Source organism: Rattus norvegicus, chromosome 2 (genome assembly GCF_036323735.1).
Source record: "Rattus norvegicus strain BN/NHsdMcwi chromosome 2, GRCr8, whole genome shotgun sequence".
NCBI lineage: Eukaryota > Metazoa > Chordata > Mammalia > Rodentia > Muridae > Rattus > Rattus norvegicus.
Genome location: NC_086020.1, coordinates 90,965,071 through 90,977,536, shown reverse-complemented (window position 1 = coordinate 90,977,536; position 12,466 = coordinate 90,965,071). Strand labels below are relative to the sequence as shown.

The 12,466-nt window shown below is 36.2% G+C and overlaps 1 protein-coding gene across 2 annotated transcripts in view; it reads right to left on the bottom strand.

Annotated features, from left to right (window-relative positions):
- Nucleotides 1-12,466, bottom strand: part of Txnl4al1 (thioredoxin-like 4A like 1) — a 404,800-nt gene that overhangs the window by 269,613 nt on the left and 122,721 nt on the right. The window lies entirely within an intron of this gene.

Genomic DNA, 12,466 nt, shown 5'->3' with positions numbered 1-12,466 from the left:
CTCTTACACAAAACTCTACAGACATGAAATTTGGTCCCTAAAATTTGCTGAGTAAAACCCTTGGTTAATAGACGCTTTCACCTAAATAAAAGGATGCAATTATCAAGTAAGGGATATCCTAGATTTAGCTAAATAGTGGGGGCTCATTTGAGTTGAAATAACATTGTCATTATTTAGAATGAGAAATCCTATGTCTCAGAATATTGGAAGCATTTTTTGAGCAGGACATCACTCTGTTTTTTGAGTTAAAATAATCCCAGAATGAACGATGTTCTGGATTGGCAATACCGTAATCCACCAGAAAAACCCAGAATGATCAAATTTCCTTTTAAATGCAAGACAGAATAAAACTTAGCTAACACATCAAAATCTGATCTTCCCCAAAACAAAATGTGCAAGGCAAATTTATAATTGTTATACATTTAAGTAGCACATATTGAATTTGATTAGGAATGAAATTACCTAGTAAAAGCAAACCCAGAAATTCAGGAAATAAATGTTGCAAAACAGTGTCACCTAGTAGAGATGTTAAAAGAAAGTCAGGGGCCTTCATAGAAAGTTTGCATGGTGCTACTCTACCGTCAAACACACTGAATCTTGAGCATCCAGTTCTGACCAGCGCACAGATTGCATAAGCACCACGTTACCTGAGATAAGTGATTTTGAGGAGAAAGTTAGTTAGTAAGTGAAATGCACAAATTTTAAATAAAACTTATATAAAGTAGAAATTAAAGAAAGACTAAATCATAAAGGAAAAAAGAAAGTTCATTCATCTTACTGTATTACAGCATAACTTATTCTAAATCTAGACTAGACATTTAACACATGTATAAACCTCACAAGAGTTTTAGCTGTAAGGAAACATGAAATAGAGTAGTAAAATTTATCTATACTAACAGTCTATCATAGAAAGAATTGGAATAATTGTATGAAGGGGAAAATGTGTTCCAATTTGTTGAATGATCCTAATTCAACATTCTTTAGAATAAGAAATATAAATGATATAATTGTACATTTTGTGCTACTTTATTGGGTTATTATATTTATCTCCATTCTCACCCTATGGTATCCTAATCCCTTCCAACCCTTGGTAGGAACAAAGAAGTTTAGAGGTGAGAAAGTGCATAGACCTCTTTTGGCAATTTCCTGCACATTTGAGGTGTCAGGTTCCTTGAGGTCAGTCCAATCTCCATCTTCAGGATATCTCTAACCAGCAGCAATCCAGGCAAACAGCCAAACAGCAGTCCATCACTCTAGCAATCCAGTGATCCAGGAATCTAGCAGTGCCGGAATAGCAAAAATAACACCAGGAACCAGAAACACCAGAGACCTCCACCACCAGGAACAGCAGTTACAGCAACAGAGGTAGTAACAACCCTTACAGAACTTCTCGGGACTCTTGCATTTATACCCTCTCAAAAGACCCAGAATTCCAAACCTAAACTATCTGCAGGTTGCAAAAACTATGCCTCTCCTAGAGTACCAGACAATTATAGCAACTGGGGACAATCTGAATAAGCTCCTTACCCTGAATCTGAGATTAAAACAAAAACATATTTATATAACATTATTGGATTTTTTTAAGAAAGGAAAATTCATACTACGTATAATATCAAAATATAGAATTTTAATTTGGAGGTAAACAGAGATAATTTAAAAACCCACAGGTCAGAGGTAAAGTTGTAAAAGAGTTTGTGTATTTCCTTTGCTATTTATTTTAATGAAACAATTAATATAATATATTTTGAACATATTTTCCCATCTTGCAACTCTTCCCAGGTCTTGCTTTCCTCCCTACTTACCCAAATTTATGTTTTTTCTCTCTCTTTCAAAAAAGAAAAAAAAATTACATAAATTTAGTGTTCTTCTTAAGATCTAAATAATCAAAACACCATGATATAGGATTTCAAAAGTACATATAATAAAACTAAAAAACCTGTAAACTTCAACTCTAATTGTCAACATAAATCGTCTTCTTAAAATAAAAGGCAAAACCTCAGTGTTAACCATTTTTTCAAAGCTTCTCTTTTCTCTGGATTAGAGAAAGACTGAGAGACAGGTGGGCCCTGCACAGAAATGTAGGAAATATAGGCTGTGACATGCTTCTTGTAGCTCTCTCTATCCCGGAATATTCCGGAAGTAAGAACCCATCTTACTTTTCCTACCAAGTGCATGACTAGAGCAAAAGAATTCTTTTCATTTGTTTATTTGTTTATTTACTTATTCACTTACAACCCTGTAGAGGGCCGCAATAACATTCGCCACCACAAGATGGCGCTGGCTTCCACTGTGCCCCACATGGAAAGCCAGGATAGCTTTCCCCATTACAAGATGGCGCTGGCCTCCGCCTCGCCAGCCGACTTCCTTTCAGGAAGTTAACTGTGCGCATGTGCAAGAGTGCCTTCGTGCCAGGTCTTTGCCCACTCCGGGGCGTGCCTAATGAGATCATGGGTAAGCAACCAATCAGGCATGGACGCGCCGCGCTAGGGTGTATATAAGCAGCGCCATTCTGGGGCTCAGGTCTCTCCTCTTCAAGATGCAATAAACGCTTTGCTGCAGAAGGATCCTGGTGTCCATGCGTCTTTCTTGCTGGCAAGACGTTGGGCGCGCGACACAACCCAATATCAGCTCCCTGCTCAACTCCTAGTGTCCCCTCACATAACTCTTCCCCCATCTTTTCCTCTACTTCTCTTCTGAGAAGGGGAGGAGCCTGCTCCTGGGGATCACCCCAGCCTGGCATATCAAATCGCTGCAAAACTAGGTGCATCCTTCTGCACTGAGGGGAGACAAGGGGACTCAAATGGGGGAATACGACCCACAGGCAAGCAACAGATTTAGGGGCAGCCCCTCCTCCAATTGTTGGGGAATTTGCATGAAGACTAAGCAGCACATCTGCTACATATATGTGGGACAGGCATGCTAGGTCCAGCCAATGATCATTTTTTGGTTGGTGCTTCAGTATCTCAGAGGCCCAAAGGGTCCAGCTAAGTTGACTCTGTTGGTTTTCCTGTTGAGCCTCTATGTCATTAGGATCCCTCAATCTTTTCCCCAACTCTTTCACCAGACTCCCAAAGCTTCATTTAATGTTTGCCTGTGGGTCTTTATGCCTGTTTCCATTGGTTGCTGGGTAGAGTCTCACAGAGGACAACTATGCTAGGATTCCTTCTGCAAGCACACAGAGTATCATTAATATTGTCATGGATTCGTTCTTATCTATGAGATGAGTCTCAATTTGGGCCAGTTATTAGTTGGCCATTCCCTAAGTCTGTGTTCCTTCTTTATTCTTGAGCATCTTGTAGGCAGGATGGAACCTTTGGGTGGAAAGTTTTGTGGATGTGTTCCTGTCTTTATCACTCTAATGGAAGCCCTGCCTGGCAAGGGGAGATGGTAACTTTAGGCTCCATATTCCACACTGCTATGACTATCAACTAGAGTAATCCCCATAGACTCCCTGGGACCTCCTTCTGTCTCAGGTCTCTATTATGTCCTACATATTCTCCCTGGTGCCAATTTATGTGATTTCTTTTCTGCATAGGCTTAGGTTTTTCAAAATTACTTTAAGGGTTCATAAACACTTACCCAACGACCAAACGTAGGAGAGAAAGATAGTTAGTAGGACAAAGGGGAGGTGGCCCTGTTTAGAAGTATTTCTTCAGGACAATACCAATTTTTTTTTCAGTTGAGGGACATCTACGTTATTTTCAGTTTCTGGCTATTATAAATAAAGCTGCTATGAAAATAGTTGAACAAGTGTCCTTCTGAGATGTTGGAGGATCTTTTGGGTATATTCCCAGGAGAAGAATAGCTGATTTTGAGGTAGAACTATTCCCTGTTGCCTGAATAAGCACCATCACATCCAAAGTGACTGTACAATGGAGAAGTACAATGGAGCAATGGAGAAGTGTTTCTCTTCCTCCACATCCTCACAGGCACGTGCTATAACTTGTGTTTTTGATAATAGCTATTCTGATGGCTATAAGGTAGACTCTCAGAGTCTCAGAGCCATTTCATTTGCATTTCCCTTATGACTAAGGACATTGAACCTTTCCTCTGTGGAGAATTCTGTTTAGCTCTGTGCTCCATTTTTAATTAGGTAATTCGGGTTGTTTGTATATAATTTCTTGAGTACCTCATATATTTTCAATATTCCAAAACAATTTTGGAACCTTATGAGAGGTAGACTTATTCAAATTATACATACATTTTTTCAGGATAAAACTACCTCAAATAATTCAAAAGTTCCAAAGAACACGAATAACACGGACAAAACAGCTTGAGTGAAAAAAAAGTGTAGAAAAGAAAGAATTAAGACTAGAAATAAATATAACAAAATAGAAATGAAATAAATTAGGATAAGGTGCTATAGATGTCCAAAAAATAATAAATCATCAAGAGAAGACAGTATACAAAGCTATTTGAAGGAAGGAATTAAATATTAAGGTGGTAGAATTCTAAGAAGAAATAGAAAAATGGGGACGAGATTATATGACCTATGTAAGAAAAGTAGAAAATACAAAATAAGGCTGTATACTGATCAAACAAAATCAAACGAAAGGGATGGACAAGGTAGAAGATAGAAAAAAGCAAAAATAATAAAGATGTATTTAATGAGAACTTGTGTTTTTAAACTAAGATTCAATAACGGATTCATTGATCATATTAAAATAAAGGATTATATGATTCTACAAAGGAAAAGTTAATATGTGTCACACCATTTAAGGGTTTACTTTAAACTCTCTTATAGCATTTAGTGAAAATATGTTTGATATATGTGAATTTGAAGCAAATAATAACCTGAAAAGAATTGGTGAAAGAGAAGGAGATGAGAAAATCATGCATAGCTACTAAAATGGAGACAGGCAAAGAAGAAAAACATGGAAGATGTCTGTAGGGGATTAAATTTTGCAAGCTGAAAGACAAATTGATGAGAGAGGCCCAAGAATAAATGTACAAAGTATAGAAATAGATGGTTTTCATTTCCAAGGACATTAAAACTATAGGGGATGTTCACCACGTAGAATAAGGCCCAGTTCTGGTGTTCCCAATCATAAAGTACAGCCTAACATCAGGCTATAAAACGATGAGGTTGATATGATGATAAACAATGAGCAGACTGGACATTGGCAGAACTTATGAAAAAGGAATTAGAATTTTATGATATAAAATCAGAATAAGAATAAGGAAAAACAAGATTGTTTGAATGAAAATGAAATTAGATTTATAAGACTAATATGCTTCATTATACCCTATTATTCTACATATATAATAGACTTTTATGAGACTGCTAGATTATCCCCAAAGCTGTTTCATATCTAGTTTAATCCACAATACTGATCCTTCTGGTAGAGTTCTTAGCAGTAGGAAACAAGACTGAAGATCTAGTCTTTCTTTAATTCCTCATAAAACCACCTGATTATATCTTTGCTGTTTCTTATTTATTTTATTTTTGTTATTAATAGTATTATGTATTAATGTATGTATTATTTGGAATCTATACTCCTAAATAATAGACAGACAAATGAATCAGCAAAGGAAAAACAGTTTGCTTATTCATATCCTTTCCAAATTATCCCATTCATTTCCTGCCATTTCTGATGGGTGTGGGTGGGTGGGTATTAACAATTCCACTAACCCTCCATGCTGTATCTAATCCCAGGCTTAAGCAAATCTCAAGGTATTTGACTCTACAAGGACAAATATGTCAGAGGGGAGAGGGGGGAGGGGAGAGGGGAGATGGGAGGAGAGAGGAGAGGGGAGGGGGGAGAGAGGAGCAGAGAGAGGAGCAGAGAGGGGAGCAGAAGGGAGGAGAGGGGAAAGGGGAGAGGGGAGAGGGGAGAGGGGAGAGGGGAGAGGGGAGAGGGGAGAGGGGAGAGGGGAGAGGGGAGAGGGGAGAGGGGAGAGGGGAGAGGGGAGAGGGGAGAGGGGAGAGGGTACTTTCTGTTCTCAATGCTTTCACAGTCTTCTAACTCTCCTGGGAGGTCAATAGTTAAATTTTTCTTTTGACAAACATCTCCTCATCTCATCCCCCTCCACATGGCTGATTTGCATTCATTCTTTAAGACAGTAAAGGGGCTGGTGAGCTGGTTCAACAGTTAAGGTTGAATACTGTTTTTGCCCAGGACAAAAGTTCAGTGCTGAGGACCTTTGTTCTGCAACACAAGCTAACTGTAACTCAGGTCCAGATGATTCAACACTCACATCTGGCACTTTCATGTGTACATATCAGTACACACAATCAAACACACACACACACACACACACACAAATTTAATATTTTTTGAAAAACTATACACGAGATAAAATAAACTATCCATCATTCTATAGTGTCTAAAGCCCTGAATCTGGTGGTACTAATTAAAGAAATGGGAGGAAATAGAGAATAAGGATCAAATTGTGAAAGTCAGTTTGTCTTGACACTTTTCATCATCTTGCAAATATATTTTTATGACTTATGCAAAATGGCCCTCACAGCATGGGATTTCCAAATGCATTTTAAGACTCTGTCTTTGCAGAGCAATGGCCTCATTGTTTGTCTTCCCTGCTGTAAGGACTTGAATCTTTACCAAGGGAAGTTGTCCTTTCAAGGGAGCTTCATCCACTGGCTCCTAGGTGCTTGCATATGTGTGTTCAAAAAAAAAAAACTTTTAAATGAATAATTGTACAAAAAATCAGAAAGCATAGGAAGAGAATTCTGATAAGAAGACCATTTTGATAAGGAAGTAGACTACTTCCCAAGGTGATTGGCATTACACTTCCAAGTGGGGCTATAAACAGAGAATTTCTAATTCCCTTTATAGTGACTCACCAAGCATGACTCACATGAATTCAAATAAAAGTGTCATAGTAAAAGCCAGTGGGAGTTTTATTCTCTGAAATATCAGGTTTCACAAGGTGATGAGCTTTGATAGAATTGCAGAAAAAAATGCATTTTTCACTGAAATTTAAAATTAATGTCATTATGATTTTAAAGACTTGGCTATTATTATAATTCTTATATTTGTGTATTTAAACAAGAAAATTTCATGCTGTATAATTTGACTGTGTGTGAGAACATTACATATTTCCCAGTGTTTGTTGATATCATTAAACCTTTTTAAGGGACTTTAGTTTTTGAAGATAAAAATGATATATACCTGAATTTAAACTCACAAGAAGGGAAGTCTTCTATATCTATATGTTGATAACTTAAGGATGCATTGGTTTTTCTTACAATTGCCAAGAGACTAGGAAACTTCATTAAACATTGCTTTGGCTTGAGGAATTTGTCATCAAGTCAGCAAGATATTTTGCTGAATCATCCAAATGCACAGAGCTAAAAGCATTAATTTTCTCTGAAAAGTGTTCTTAAAATCTGTGCTGTTTCAGAAACAGAAGCAAAGTCAGCCGAAAAATACAGTCAAACCCACCTTTAAGTGGAAATGTATATATATATATATATATATATATATATATATGTATATATATATATATATATACATATATATATATATATATAATCAATTTTGAGTAAAGTGTTGTTATTTATTATAGGAAAAATTTAATCCAACTGAGATTTTATGGAGGCAATTTAATATAGTACTTGATCTCATATAACTTTCATATTGAAACATTAACCTACTTCTACAGTTAGACCTCTCCTTTTTCTCAGTGGTTCCAAGGAGTACATCCAGAAGCTGAGTCACAATATTTTGTGTGTGTGTGTGTGTGTGTGTGTGTGTGTGTGTGTGTGTGCATTTATATATATGGAGAGAGAGCAAGAGAGAGAGAGAGAGACAGAGAGAGAGAGACAGAGAGACAGAGAGAGACAGAGAGACAGAGAAGCAATGAGGTAGAGAGACACACACAGAGAGAAACTTTGAATCTATAAAGAAATCAATGATGAGAAAGTTACTTGTTACTTTAAGTCTGTAATCTTCTATACTTACTTGAAATAGAAGATAACGGAAACAGTTCACACTATATGAAGTGAACATCTGGTCGGCAGGAGAATAATTTACAACATTTCCTAATTCCTATAAATTTCAATTAATTAAGATGAATAATATTTGTCTTTTGGAGTTCTGATTGCAACCACTTTTAAATTTCAGTGATGTTTATCTTTTGTGATGTGCCTTAAGAGTGACATGCAAAGACAAGATGTACAACATAGTTTGCATAGACCTGTAGACACAGAGACAGAGACCATGATGCAAAATGTCTTATTGCTCTGAAAAAAAGAATATTCTCATTTCTGAAAATTTGGCATCTATTGAGAATAGACTACATTTTGTGAGGTCAAAAATGAGTTTTCACATAATATTTAGGTTTAAAGAAATCCCTTTCAAGCTGGAAAATATATTTACATGTAAAACTATAGATGAAATAGTTTAAGTAAATCTGTATAGATTTATATGTTTTGGTCATAACTGCAAGATAATTCTGTGAGTTTTTTATGTAGATATAATTTTTGAAATATGCATTGTTTAATGGCACAATTATTCAAATGGGAAAATATTTGCATGAAATTATTTTCCTATACGACTACGTGATATTCCTTATTTTGTAATAATAATGTTTACCATATGGCTATCTTCTTTTATCTATGAAACATAGTCTATGTTTCATACTTTACAAACATGTAAACTTTACAACATACTTTACAAAATTTGGACAGAATTCTGGAAAATACATTTTAATAGTAATTTAGAGAAGAACATTTCAACTAAAATATCTACTTTGTCTTTTTGCTAATGACCTTTATTATTCTTTCTCATCACAATAAGTTTAGTGCCATTAAAATTCATTCCAAACTTGAAAATATAATATGGGGCTGTTAACAGAGTGCTGCCATGCAAGCATGAGCTTTGGTGTTGGGTCCCAAAACCCAGGTAACATTACTTTGCCAATCATATGTACTTCTAATTCCAGTACTCGGGAGGGAGAAATAGGGTGATCCCTGGAGTGCACAGGTCAGTTAGTCTAGCACATTGGGTTATTAAGTTAGGACAGTTTAAAACCCTGTATCCCAAAGGACATAAATGGAATACCAGAATATAACATACTAGGTGGTACCTGATCTCCATCCTTAAAAGTGTACACACACACACACACACACACACACACACATACACACACATACGCGCGCGCGCGCACACATACACACACACACACAGAGGCATGCACACAAATATTAAAATATTTTAAAAGAAAAAGTACTTAAAAGTGTCAAAATGGAATGTATTTTATTTTTTTGATTTAGAAATATATAAAAGCAAATCACTGTTTTTAATATGGAATATTAATTAATATTTGTTAAGGTTATTAGTATATTACAACCTGAAAACCATTGTATGTGACATTATATTTTACAGTTTTACATTCCTGTAGTAATTGATTCTATTCTGTGGGGAGATTCTAATCTATTCATAAATAATTTTTTTAAAAATCAAAATGAAATTAGTTTAAAATTAGTGTGTAGCTTTCTTCACTCACTTAATCAAGACAACATATTTGGTTAGGGTATTTTTAAATGTTTGGGTATCTTCACATTAGAAGTTTCATTTGGGTGAAAGGTCAGCAACTCAGTTCAATCAAAGCAGATAGCGTCCATCACTCCCTCATCATACAGTAATTTCATTTACTCTGTGGATATGTTTTAGACATGTCTGTTATTATAATTATGAATAAAATTAACTATATTGTACCTATTCTTAGCTATTTTATATTTTAAATATATTTTAATTTATCATTTGATCATTTTATATGTATGTAGAAGCCATGTTGATTGTATTCACGAACACCTTCCATCCTACCTTCTAATACTTACCCCTTCCAACTTTGTGTTCTTTCTATAATCAAGGAAATCTAGTTTGTATTATTCTTATACTCAAAGGTGCGGAACAATCCCCTGGAGCACGGTTGATGTAAAAGTGCTCACAACTTGTTGAAAACTGACTCTCTGGACTCTAGAGGACTTCAACTATCAAAGTACTCAGGTTAGTTAGGTGGAGGCTTCTACGACTAGCATATAATATCAATATTTACTTCGGTAAACAAATGATTTATCATATTATCTTGAAATGCAAACCTACTATCAAATCACTCATCTAATAAGGAATTATAAATACCTTTTGTGTGTTCATAGCTGACTGGGCAAGATAGGTTTGTAAGGAAGAAGAGCTTGATGTTTGGTGTCTTGCTCGTGTTTTCTAGGTGCCGATACATCTGTGAAAGCACACTCTCCTCCACCCTCTAGGTCTACTAATATTCACCTTTATCTGAGCCAGTGGGACTCTGACTGAAGCACTTTTCAGAATGTTCACAGTTTCTTGGTTTTATGAAATCCATACCTATTGTGTTTTATATTTTCCAAGATCTATTTGTTCTTGGAAAAATATGAGCACACTGAGAGAAAATGTAACATTACTTAATATCCTTTAATAACTTATGAACATATAAGCTGAATTAGATATTACTTTTGTTGCCATAGAAATTTTACCTAAGTTGCTTTCCTTGAAATTATTTTAAACATTAAAAACATGTCATATGTGAGTTGTAATTTCTAAGTTATTTGTATGCCACATTTTATTAAAACATAGAACAAAAGTTTAGAGTGAGGAAGTTTAAACCTTGCCCTGAGGAATAGGCAAGGTACAGTTAAATTTCAAATTTTTACCTGATTCTAGCTTATTACTTTATAACAGCTGAATTGATTTCTGGGTGTTTTCATGTTAATTTTCAATAGGAGCATAGAAACTCTGTGCTTCTCATGTGTACACATAAAATTATATATATATATACATATATATATATAGTTACTGCATATCAATATAATGCCCTATATTCACGCACAAAATATAAATTATACAAAATTATACATTTAGCCCAGGAAAGGGAAAAACGCTGATCACCCTATATGATTGAAATTATGTTTAACAAAAGGCAAGAAGGTGCTTTGTGGTAACAGTAGAGGGGGAAGATGGCAACAGTTTGCTAGCTGCTTATAGATATGGCCTGCCCTGAGTCCTGAAGTCCTCATCCCAGAAGTGAAAAACTGGGAAGCCTCCACAGGGACCACAACCATGGCTGTGCAGTTTGATAGGGGTATGATAGATAGTGTGTATTAGTCAGGGTTCTTTAGACAAATATAACTTACAGAATGAATCTAACCATCCCTCCTCCTCTCTCTCAACATATATACATGCATACACACACACACACACACACACACACACACCAAATTTATTAGGATTGCTGTCTGTCATCCAACTAATAGGTCAATGGCTGGCTATGAGCAGAAAGTTCAAGAAACAGACTGCTTAGTCCATGAGGACAGATTTCTAAGCTGGCCTTCAGTTGTTGCTGGAATCCTGAACACATGGGCTACAATTCATACTGAAGGGATGGAATTGTTAGCAAGGCAAGAGCAAGCAGGCAAAGAGCAAAAGCTTTTATCTTCCTTGTTTATATAGGCTTCCAGCAGAAGGTATGGCCCATATTAAAGGTGTAAGTCTTCCAGCCTGAAGACTTGGATTAAAAGTGGTCCTTTAATACATATACATTTTCATCCATATATATATATATATATATATATATATATATATATATATATAGTTAGTTTGAGATGTAGTCTATTTCTGGAAGAAGAACTCACTTGGGTCTATATTGACAGAGTAGTGACTGATAAGCTAACCTCTATTCATGATCTGCTTCTGATGCTCCTCAGACAAAAGATGATACCCAGGTAATATCTGCTACTATCACTACCCTGGTTTTTATGTGACCTTCCATTCCCCAGGGGATAGGTGGCCAATATTGCTTTGCAAGGGCAAATAGAGCAGAGAAAATGGAAGGGGGATTTGGAAGCCCTGTGAGTATGTATGTTAAATAATGACACCAGGACCAATTGCGGGGAGCCACATCATCTTTATTTGGGGTAATTCAATGCTTATATAATTTTAGGGTTGGGAAACAGACAATCCTAGATTTGGCTGGAAACATAGTGACTATACAAATTGATGCTCCTACCAGTTATGGAAGAGTGTTCCTATTGCTGTGCATCCTCGCCAGTATGATCTCACCTCTTTTCTATCTTAACTATTCTGACAGGTGTAAAATGAAATCTAGAGTCATTTTTGATTTGCATTTCCCTGGTGGCTAAGTATGTTTAACATTTCTTTTACTATTTTTTTCTGCTGATTTCATTTATTTACATTTCAAAAGTTGTCTCCTTTTCAGGTTTCCCTTCCTCAAATCCCCTGTCACATCCCACCTCCCCTTTGCCTCTATGAGGGTCCTCCACCTGACACTTACTCCTACCTCACCCTTCTACCACCCCCTATATTCAAGCATCACACCTCCATAAGACCAAGGGCCACCCCTCCCATGTTGCAGTCCTCTGCAACATATATAGTTGGTGCCATGGATTCCTCCCTGTGTACTCTTTGGTTGGTAGTTTATTCTCTGGGATCTCCAGGGTTTGGTTAGT